This window comes from Diabrotica virgifera, chromosome 1 (genome assembly GCF_917563875.1).
Source record: "Diabrotica virgifera virgifera chromosome 1, PGI_DIABVI_V3a".
Taxonomy (NCBI): domain Eukaryota; kingdom Metazoa; phylum Arthropoda; class Insecta; order Coleoptera; family Chrysomelidae; genus Diabrotica; species Diabrotica virgifera.
Genome location: NC_065443.1, coordinates 302,343,502 through 302,356,255, shown reverse-complemented (window position 1 = coordinate 302,356,255; position 12,754 = coordinate 302,343,502).

Genomic DNA, 12,754 nt, shown 5'->3' with positions numbered 1-12,754 from the left:
GTATTTCCTTCACAGCTGTCCCGTGATTTTATTATATACTTATAGGAAATCACCTATTAGCCACGAAATTGTTCCATGTCCGATCAAGAGACTCTCAGTCTCAGATCTGTATGGCATTTAGGATGATGACCTCATATCCATTAATTCACGATCAAAGAATTTTCCCCTTGAAAATAAAATCAAAGCATATTAAGTTAATCGGAAAGTGAAATAAGTGCAATAGAACTGGTTTTAGATTCCAATTTATTATTCACAATATAATCTAAATGGCTTTAAAATTGCTTTTGTCTATTTTATATATTTTATGAGGTTTTCCTACCCCATTTATCGCCTAATAAACTTGATATCTTAAAAGTAACTTGTGACTACATTGACTACATAACAAGAAGCAGTTTTCAAATTTTAACGACCGCCGTTATTCATTTTTACGAGCAATACTGCAATTTTCATCCAAACAATAAACTTCCGGGAGTAGAAAATTATCCGGAATATGCACCGGCCATCTCTTCAAACAACTAAACAAAGGAACGAACGAGAGCCATTGGATTTTACAAGTAATAAAGTGGTTGTTTTGGGCATACACTCCCTGCGTCTAATGGCTTTAGACATTACCCTACCTAAACAGAGAGGCTTTAGGCGTACACACTATACGAACAATATCCTGATTATATTGACTGTGGATGTATAAGCCGTTCAGGAATACAGTGAAATGTATTAATTCACAAAGGTGTCTACTGTTTTTTCTTTTAATTAGGTTGAATTTGTTTAAGGGTATAATTAAAGTACGATAGCACTACTAAAGCTGTGTTGACATGGGTCAAGTGACTTGATTATCATCATCATCATCAATAAGCCCTTTGCATCCACTGCTGGATATAGGCCTCCCCAATTTCCGTCCACTGTCTTCTGTCCTGGGTGCTGTGAATCCAATTTGTGGCCATTATTTTTATATCGTCCGTCTATCGCCTGGGTAGTCTTCATCTATTTCTTTTGTCGGCTCTTGGTCTCTACTCCAGCAAACTCTTTGTCCATTAACCATCTGTCAGACTGGCCACATGACCTGCTCAGTTCCATTTAAGTTTAGCCACCTGAAATACAACATCTGTGACTCCTGTTCTCAATCGTAGTTCTTCGTCTGTTATATGGTCCCGCAATGACACACCAATCATCGACCTTTCCATCTTAAGTTGATCAATTATTAGCTTCTTAGCAGATACCATTGTTAATGTTAGAGTTTCAGCACCATAGGTCATAACCGGCAAAACGCATTGGTTAAAGACTTTCCGTTTCAAGCAGATTAGAAGATCACTTTTGAATACGTCCCTGAGTTTATCATATGCGGCCCAGGAGAGGATAATTCTTTGTTTCAATTCGCATATTTGATTGTCTCTCGTGGTTCGTATTTCATGACCAAGATATGTGTACTTTTCCGCAAACTCCATTTCGCAGTCGTTAATGACAATGTTTTCACTGGGGACCAGGTTTGTTGTTAGCTTTGTCTTAGATATGGTAATTTTTAACCCAACCTGAGAACACTCTTCTTGAAGGTCTTGTAACATTATTCTTCTTCTACTTGTATTCCTTCTCCTATCGGAGGTTGGCTATCATCTCAGCTATCCGTACCTTATTGGCGGCTGCTCTGAAAATATCTACTGAGCTGCAACTATACCACTCTCTTAAGTTTCTCAGCCAGGAAATTCTTCTTCTGCCTATGGATCTTTTACCCTTTATTTTACCTTGCTTTATGAGCCTTAATATCTCATATTTCGCACCTCTGGTAATGTGCCCTAAATATTCCAGCTTCCTTGTTTTGATGTTCTTTATCACCTCGCAATCCTTTTGCAGACTTCTTAACACTTCTGCATTTGTAACTCGTTGGATCCATGGTATTTTCAAAATCCTTCTATAGCACCACATCTCAAAGGCTTTCAACTTCTTTATATTTTCTACTTTTAGTGTCCAGCTTTCCACTCCATACAACAAAGTCGAGAACACGTAACATTTTAAGGGTCTTATCCTCAGCTCCACAGGAAGGTCTCGATTAACAAACATCTTTTTCATTTTTATAAATGCTTGTCTTGCAATTTCAATGCGTGTCCTGATTTCTCTACCCTGGTCATTGTTTTCATTTACCCAGGTTTCCAGATATTTGTAGTTATTCACTCTTTCTACTTGTTTTCCCTCGATATCCAACCTTCCTCCTGTATGTTGCTTAAAATTAATCATGAACTTGGTTTTCTTAACGTTCATTTGTAGTCCATAGTCCATACTGACTTGATGTAATCTATTTACTAATAGTTGCAGTACATCTAGACTGTCTGCAAAAATAGCGGTGTCGTCTGCGAATCTTATGTTGTTCAAGATTTTTCCGTTTATTGATATACCCTGTTCTTCCTCTGATATTGCTTCCTTAAAAATAGCTATGGCATCTGTCTCGACATTTTCGATTTTAACCGTTGCTTTTTGATTCCAGTACAGACTGACAATAACCCGTATATCTCGACTGTTCACATTCTTCTCTTTTAAAAGTTTTATGAGTTTCTGATGTCGTACTCTATCAAAAGCCTTTTGATAATCTATAAAGCAGACATAGAGATCTTGGTTTATATCTAGTCGTCTTTGCGCGAGAACGTTAAAAGCGAACAGAGCCTCTCTCGCGAACATTATTCTAATATCCTTTAAATGGTCTGCCAATAGAACTACATGGTCTGCCAATAGAACTAGGTACATCGTCTGCGAAACGTAAGTTTGTTAGATTTTGTCATCTATATTTAAACCTTTCTCCTTCCAATCAAGCATTTTAAAGGCGTATTCCAAAACGCTGATAATCAGCTTAGGTGACATAGTATCGCCCTGCCGTACTCCTCTACCAATTCGTATGGGATTGGTATTCTCGTGCAGCTTCACTATCATTGTGACGTTTTTACAGATGTATATTAGCGTAGTATATCGATAATCGATACGGCATACATGTAAAACACTCACGACTGCGTCCAACTCAACGGTATCAAAGGCCTTATGGAAGTCCACAAAGGCAAGGACAAGCGGCTTATTGTACTCAATCGATTTTTCAATTACCGTCTTAACACTTTGAAGATGGTCATTTGTTCCGAGTCCACTACGAAAACCTGTTCTACTGGTTGACTTGATCCAAGTCACTTGAATTCGAGTGAATTCAAGTGACTTGGATTAGTTTCTTTCTATTAGTTTATTTCTCAAATGTATGTATGTTTGTATATTTGTTTTCTTAATTATTATTATATTATATTTAGTCTTTTTTATATTCATTTTGAGTCCATATTTTTCACAGAAACTGTTTGTTTCAAAAGTGAGTTTCAGGCGAAAGTGAATTTCAGATTTTTGTTTTTAGACCTTTTTTGTCTCAACTCATACACAAATACTATTTGTCGCTCGGGCACTATATCTATGAACTCAGTATACCTACATTAAATGAACAGTACCTCGATTATATCACTACCGTTGTAAAGTGAGGCATTAAAGAGAAGTGTGTATGTAATTTACTTCATTTTATTGTAGGCCTTAAAGCGGAGGATTAGGCATATTTCACGAATATTTAAGTGCCGGGTGAATATTGCCCTGGAAAGTTGTCATGTTTTGGGTAATTTGTCCTAATTGAAGACAAAGGGTTAAATGGGAAACTGACCCCAAATATTGTGTTTATATGGAATCAGCCACAGTTGATTGCAATGACAATTACCTTTTTCCTAAAAAGTTTTTCAGGTATCGGTTTTCAGTCTGGAAATCGTTTTCAAAAAAGATTATTAAAGAAATTGCGTTGAAAAAAAGAGTGTAAAACTGCCAAGGTGGTTGAAACTTAACAGCTACGAGATATACCTTTGACGATAAGTTGAAAATTAATATAACAGGCAGGGAAGACTGGAAGAAAGGTGTACCCATACAAACTGCAGCTACCTGGTATTGTGATGGCTCAAAAACATCGGAAGGTGTGGGAACCCGCATAGTAGGGAAAAATCAAGGGATACATTTCCCGGTAAGTCTATCAGAGGATGCCACAGTTTTCCAGGCGGAAATATCGGCAATTCTTCACTACGTGGAAGAAATAGACAGGTAGAAAAAAACGTTCCGTTCAGTTGCCATCTTCACAGGTAATCCGGCAGCGCTTAAGGCAGTCAATTCAGTAGAGGTCAATTCTAAGCCAGTATGGGATTGTGTGTGTGCCCTAAATAAACTAGGAAACCGTAGCAAGGTTACGGTAGCCTGGAGGGTCATAAGGGCAATGAAAAAGCAGATGGAATGGCCAAACAAGGCTCATTAATGCCATTCGTTGGACCAGAATCCTTCTGCGGTGTTGCAAAGGCAGTAACAAAAACGGCTACAAGAAAGTGAGTAGCTCAGAAATCTTTGGAATGGTGGTGGAGGAATTCACTAGGACAGAGACATGCGAAACAGTTCATTGCAGAACATTCGCCAAAATTCACGGCAGACCTAATAAGCAAAGACAGGAAAACAGTCAAAGCCATAGTAGGTCTGCTAACAGGGCACTTAAAGCTGATAGGATTGTCAGATGATGACATGTGCAGATTCTGTTAGCTGGAAGAAGAAACAGTAGAGCACATTCTATGTCAGTGTGACAGTCTGGCAAATGTGTGGTTCTTTGCATTAGGAGAAGAAAATCCACCGGCAAATGGCTACATGGAAGGTTTAGTCTCGAAGCCTTTTTAAAAAGGGGCTAGAGAATGTTATCAAGGACTAGAGGACTACAATAAATCTGAAAAGGTCGCAGTGGAATAGGACAGAACGCTACCTCTTTCAATATATCTCTCTATCTAACAGACAAGGTGTTGAGGAGATTATGTCATCAAAATTGAGGTTGACATACTCGGTCATGGTGTTGTGGGCAACAGCCATACTGAAAAGATCTAAGGGTGGATGTTTTATGCCCTATAGTACATTAAATTGTGATTATTCTGCGTTTTCTGTTTTATTTCTATGCGTTTTATGCGATTGTGAGTGTGGGAGTCTTCGTATTCCTTTTGTGTATTGTGTGTTGCATATTTATGTATTGTGTATAACTGTTTCACATTAAAAAAAACAGTGTTTTGTCAAAAACCGCTATCCCTAATGTGAAAGAATGGTGCCGTTATGTTCCTTATTCCTTGGTATAGGTTCTCTTCTTCTGTCCCCTGTTAATCTAACCTAAAATGACTATAGTAAACATAGAAGAGACGTGGATAAGACAGATATAAATTTATTATGTGAAAAAACAAAATTAAATAAATTAAATTCGTCATGTTAGGTTACATTACTGACATTAAACACATGGACACGTGTCCGCAAGACCTATCGACTGGTGTTTACTAATATGTTTACATTGATATAGCCTAACAATATACATTTCAAGAATAACTTACTTGAAAAGAGTTTTTAAACTTCTGCGACCACAAATGAAACCATTAAAAAGCATTTTGTATGTATGTATCGGTTTTAGAACGTCTTTCGACGTTGTCCGATGCCTTACTTCCACGTCCTTCTATCATCCCATTGGCCATCTCTAAGATCCCTTGTACTCATTGCTTTGGTTACCCCTTCTTTCCATGTCTTTTTGGGTCTTCCTCGTTTTTTTGCGGTTTAGTGGTACCCACTGCATGATCTTTTTGGGCAATCTTGTGTCTTCCATTCTTTGAACATGCCCATACCAAATCAACTGTTTCCTCTCAATGTCTGTTGTTAAGTAACCATCTATTCCAATTCGTCGTCTTACTTCCTCATTTCGAACCCTTTCCCTACGGGATATACCTAACGATCTTCTAAACACATCCACTTCTACAGCTTCTAATTTTTTCCTGTTGTTCTCGGTTATTCTCCAAGTTTCTGCTTAGTAAAATAGGCTGCTTTTAATAAGTGTTTCATAGATATTGTATTTTCGCTGTATTCCTATTTCGGAGCTCCAAAGTATTCCATTTAGACAGCCAATTGTTCTTCTAGCTTGTGTTACCCTTTATCTTATTTCCTCATCGTCCTTTCCCGTTCTATCGAAGATTACTCCCAGGTAAATATATTCATTACAGGATGTGATTTGTTCATTATCCTCTAGTTCGATATTGGATAGCTCAGCTCCTATGGGTAGGTATTTAGTTTTTTCCACATTAATGTCCAAGCCCCACTGTTCATATTCCTTCTTTAGTTTTCTTGCCATATAGTGTAGGTCGTCTTTATCATTAGCTATGATGACTTGGTCATCAGCAAATTGTAAGGTATATAAACAAACGTCTCCGAGGTCTATACCCATACCGTGGGATTTACGTTTCCACTGGTTTAGTGCTTTTGCAACATATATCTTGAACAAAGTTGGTGAAATACAGCAGCCCTGGCGCAGACCCTTGTTAACTATGTACTTTTTAGATAGTGTAAAAAGCATTTTACTAATAGATATATTAAGTAAATAACCCAAAAATTTAAAATAAAATTTTATTATCACGTAATCAATGACACAACACAAACACGACCAACGACGCATATACAAAAAAAAACGATCTTCGATCGTGTCAGGTTCGTAATGATTTCACCTACTTCGTATCAAAATAATACACAAAATTACCTCGGCGAGGTAATAATGTTGATCCCACCTTTTACAGCAGTTAAGAAGTTTACTTATTATACGTCTTTTAGGCGAGCGGCACACTCCTAATTTGAGGCCTAGAAATCGAAAAAGCGACCATGATAGGTGAATGTCAAATTTAGGTCATTCTTTATATTTTCGAGGTCGCTGAATACGAATATGAAGTATATTTTTATCTAGAATTGGTGGAACATGTTCAAAAATCAAATTTTATGCAAAAATGAGAAAAATCAATTATGATGATTTTTCATATTGACCTCGCCGTATCTTCGGTCGCTGTAAATCTTTCCTTTCGAAAATTTTACTGTATCATCTTTGAAGTATTTAGATAACAACGAGCTTTGTACAAAATGTTTAGACAAATTAAAAGAGGAGTTGTTAATTTTTAAACCTTTTGTCGTCAGATTTCGTTCGTTTCATGTTTACTTAAAAAAGTTGAGTGACAAACTTTTTAGTTTATAGTTTTAACCAACATAGCAATAAAACATAATTCATGAAGACGTTTTCTGGAAAAGTTAAAGTCAAAATATGCAATACGAAAAAAGTTTTGTGACTTTATAGACGAGTTGCACTCCGCCAAAAAAAAACGCTTATTTCTCGAGATACTGATCACGGTGTGGTGACTGGCTAATTTTTGTCTTATTTTATGTTTTTGGTGGTGCTGAACACAAAAATGAAGTTTATTTTGAATTTCAGCTAGGGAACATTGTCAAAATCGCAGTTTTATCCTAAAAATAATAAAAAAAAATGAGATCACGTTTTTCTTAAAATTAAAAGTTGCACCATTTTTTTCTATAAAACATTTTAATCTTTGTATTTCATTTTTTAACATCAACTTGATTAAAAAGCTAAATTTCAAATTTTGTCCACACCTTTTGCTTTAAACCATTCATAACTTTTATTATAATAAGACAGAAAGATTGAAACAAGTACCATTGTCTTTAGAAAGGTAACAAATATATACCATAAAAATTTCAGGAAAAAAATATTAAAATGGAACAGGATTATAGCAAATTCACGAGCGAGACAGAGAAACGCAAGAAAATGTGATTTCATTTTTTTATATTCAGGGTAAAATTGCGATTTTGCCAATGTTCCCCCACGTAAAATTCAAAATAAACCTAATTTTCGTTTTCAGCACTATCAAAAACATAAAGTATGACCAAAATTAGTCATTCACCACACCGTGGTCACCATACCACACAGTATCTCGAGAAATAAGCGTTTTTGGGGTGTGCCGCTCGTCTATAAAGTCACATAACTTTTTTCCTATTACATATTTTGACTTAAAATTTTCCAGAAAACTTCTACATGAATAATTATAGTTTATTTATGTGTTCGTTAAAATTATAAACTAAAAAGATTGTCACTTAACTTTTTTAAGTAAACATGAAACTAACGAAATCTGACGACAAAATGTTTAAAAATAAACAACTCATCTTTCAATTTGTTTAAACAATTTAGACAAAGCTCGTTGTTATCTAAATACTTCAAAGATCATATAGTAAAATTTTCAAAGAAAATATTTACAGCAACCAAAGATACAGCGAGGTAAAGTAAAAAAATCCTCAAAATTGATTTTTCGCATTTTTGCATAAAATTTGATTTTTGAACATGTTCCACCAATTTTAGATAAAAATAAGCTTCATATTCAGATTCAGCGACCTCGAAAACATAAAGAATGACCAAAATTGGTCATTCACCTTAAAGTTGATTTTCGTGGTCGGTATAACGTAATTTTAGGGGTTGCTGCCACTTGCCTATTTGAGTTATACTGTTAGTTTGCCAAATAATTTATTTTAAAGAAAAAACAAGTCTCTCGAGTAGTCGAATTGTTAATTTGTTCTCTGTGGTGACATTCACACTCTCACTTTTTGCACAAAAATCTGAAAGACTGACTGACACGTCCGCCAAGAGCAATCAGCATCGCATGGCTTACCTTTTATTTGATTAACTCTTTTACGGTCCTCGTAAACTTGAAATTTTACAATCCCTTCCAATAAAAATCCCGATCCGACCTTGAACTTGAGCGTAACTCAGAAGGGTTTTTGTCTGTAACGAACAATTACATCTCTGGGAGCAGATTTAGTGGATCATTATATCGAACGGATAACGGGTATTCGGAAAGGGAAAGGTAGAGGCGCCATTAGGACCTTTTCGGGAGATCGACAATAGCGATCTAGAGATCAGAAATAATTTCCGACCACTCAAAGGAAAGTTATAGCACCGATTAATTTATTGAATAGTTGAGCAGTAGAGTATAAACCGCATAAAAGCGAATATGTTTTATAATGTTATTATTTGCACATTTTTTAACGTGGTAACTTCTATAATGTTTATTTTAATAAGTTACAGGGGTGAAAAACTAAGAGAAAATTTAGTGTGATATGTGATTTAAAACATTTCATTTTCAAAATTGCGATTAAATTTTTCAAAAATATTTATTGGTTTTTTCAGGATTCGAAAAAAATGAACACAATGTCCGTGGTAATATTTCCAAATCTATCTTTGTCATACAACGCACTCAGTAGAATAGAATATTGTCAGCATACTGTCAGTTAGACAGTGACAATCAGTGACAATTTTAAATATTTGACATGGCATCGGGAATATTTTGAGTTGTTGATTAAATAATATTGATATACAGGGTGATTAATTAGTAGGGTAAAGCTCAATAGCTCCGCTATAGTAATAGATAGCAATAAAAGTTAATAACAAAAATTTTAGCCACCTTTGAGCTTCACGTTACAAGATTAGTTACAATGTTACAGGGTGTTCGATAACACAGTGGCAGACCTAACTTATGTTTTTTTAAATGGAACACCCTATATTTTATTTTATATTCGAAATCCTGTTAACTTCTCCATCACAAAAATATAAAGGTTTGTAATGTTATACAGAGTATTTACAAAGTTATAACAAATTTTGTATGAAAATCGTAACAAGTTCAACTCCCTGTATAAATAAAAATAAGCACAACAGCAATGGTTTATTAATGCCATATTTTTTATTTATTGTCAAAATTTTTAAGAGTTACTGATATTGCCAATTTTCTTTATATCAAATACAGGGTGAGTCAAAACGAAAGTAAATTATTTTCTCAGTAATGTTAAATGGAACATCCTATATTGTATATCATTATTAGAAAGTAACATTAACGTGCTTTAATTTTTATATAACATTCCCTATGACCAAATTTATTAGTTTTCGAAATATTTTCATTTTTCAGAGCAAATTATTTTAGGTGTTTAAATTTACCTAAATTTTAAGTAGTCCATGACTAAATTGACAAGTAAAGATTACCGATTATCAATCCGGTAATCAATGTAACACTGTAGCAAATAAAGAAATAAAATAGTAATACATTTAATGTATTACTAATAAATTATTTTTATTTCTTTATTTGCTACAGTTTTACATTGATTACCGGATTGATAATCGGTAATCTTTAATTGTCAATTCAGTCATGGCTTGCTTAAAATTTAGATAAATTTAAACACCTAAAATAATTTGCTCTGAAAAATGAAAATATCTCGAAAACTAATAAATTTGGGCATAGGGAATGTTAATTTACAAATGCTCCGTAGGGTAAGTAGCTCATTCAATGATCGTTTTTAGGCGTACATAAATGTGTTAGGAGATAATTTTGAACACCTTATGTAATTAAATATTAAAAATATTTTATTAAAAGTAGCTTCTAATTTTTTCAAACATGCTTTTTGCAAAATGTATTACTGATAAATTATGTTTCGTTCTTTATTTGTTACGTTGCTACATTTACATACAAAAGTAGTGTTTAATTGTCGTCACAGGGGTCATATGCTAGCTCATTTGAAAGGTTCTTCAATTCTATATGTAGTAATATTAACATTAAGATCACTATATATAGAGTCTGTCCAAATTTTTTTTTAATTATTAATTAAACAATTAATTTAATTAAAAATTTGTGTTTGGACACCCTATATAAACAATCATGTTAATGTTTATATCACCAAATAGGGAATTGAATCACATTTCAAATAAGCTAGCACACGACTCCTATTCTTATTTAAAAAATAGTCGATTACGTCACCACGCCCAGATGGATGACGTCACTAGTATGATATAATATATGCCAAAAAGTCGTAATTTAAAAATAAAAATTGACTTCTTTCAGGATTTTTTTCCAAAGTCGTCCATTCTCGAGAAAATGAATTTATTCCAACCTTTACGTGCTCACTGTATATTATTTAAATAATAAACGATTTTTATATGAAAAAACTGTTTCTTTTCAGCCTAAATTAAAGTTAAAGGGAACGAAGTTTTCAGAAGTGTATTATATTTTTTGAGTAAAGGGCACTACAAGTTGAGCAATAACTTTATCTTCATAAGTTAATTATAAAAGTTTTGTCAAAAGCTTTTGTAATTAACGACGGCTTATTTTCTAGGAGATACAGGTCAGTGAGTTTAATTATAACTGTTAATTATATAGATTTTTTTAGGGTATAGCTTTTTGAAATTTCATTACAGATCAAAATTGCATCTAAAAAAATCGAAGAAAAAACATCTGTTAATAATAACTTTAGAGTTATTGAATCTTATAAAAGCCTAAGATGACACGTTAAGCGGAAACGCTGTTTGTCCGGGCCGCATGTTTACAGATGCTTGCGTGTGTAGACACCAGGGTGTTGAAATCAGTTAGGGTTTGGAGAAACGGTACATTTACAGATGCTAGCGCGTGATGACACCACGGTGTTAAAACCAGTTAGGGTTTGGAAAAACAGTAAGTTTACAGACGCTAGCGTGTGTTGACACTAGGGTGTTGAAATCAGTTAGGGTTTGTAAAAACAGTACATTTACAAATACTAACAGATTTGGACACCAGAGTGTTGAAACCAGCTAGCTTTTTTAGTGGTTATACATGCATAGATGCTAACGGCTATTGACTTTGATTTTATATACCTACGGTTGTGGAAAAATATTTAAGTGATTTAGGTATTAATAAATAATTAAACGTTGTTGGGATATAAACAATAATATATTAACACAAAAAACAACATAAAAAATAATGTTGTTCTGAAGCTATGTGCTTGTGGCATTTTTATAATTAACTATTTAGATGGGAAATAAGCCACAATTAAATTAAAAAAACAATAATTTCATTAACGTTTCGACGCCCAAATCGGGTGTCGTTGTCAAAATACAAAATACGTTATACTAAATTAAACAAAAATGTTGTTGTTTAGTAAAAAATACTTTAAAATGTAAAATATATGTATGAATTGCCAATATAAATGAGTCAGATTAAAAGAATTATTAGTAGAATTTTTTACTAAGCAACAACATTTTTGTTTAATATACAGGGTGTTTGGTAAAGAATGGGCCATAGCTTAACCTCAGGTTCCTGAGGTTAAAATAGGCCGATTTAAGCTAACTTACCTTAGTACAAAGTTTATAATAACCGAGATACAGGGTGTCAAAGTTAAAACATTTTTTTTTTTATTTATTATTGAATATTTCCTGACAGATATGAGATAACAACATGATGTTTGGTATGTGGGGTTTTTTTGGGTCGAGAAAACTAAATTCCCTACCAAAAATTATGTATTGCTCAGAGGGCGCCACATACGCCTTTCAGCACTTATTTATTACGTTAACACTTTTTTATCCCTCACTCTGTATAATTTTGACATTAAAATTTTTATTCTCCTATTAGTTTTACTTAAAAAAGCTATACTTCTTTCATCTCTCTAAACTCAACCGTTTTCGAGATAAACGCATTTTAAATCTGCGATACACCATCATTTTTAGCATAATATCATTGTAGTTACACCCGAAAAATAACTTAAAACCATAATAACTGTGCCAGTTTTCAAATTTATGGCATTGCATCGCAAATTACATTTGAAGAAATTTGCGATACATTTTTGGATAATTTTATGGTTTTAAGTTATTTTTCTGGTGTAACTACAATGATATTATGCTAAAAATTATGTTGCACCGCAGATTTAAAATACGTTTATCTCGTAAACGGTTGAGTTTAGGGAGATGAAAGAGGTATACCTTTTTTAAGTAAAACTAATAGGGGAATACAAATTTTAATGTCAAAATTATACGGAGTGACGGATAAAAAAATTTTAACGTATTAAATGAGTGCTGAAAGGCGTATGTGGC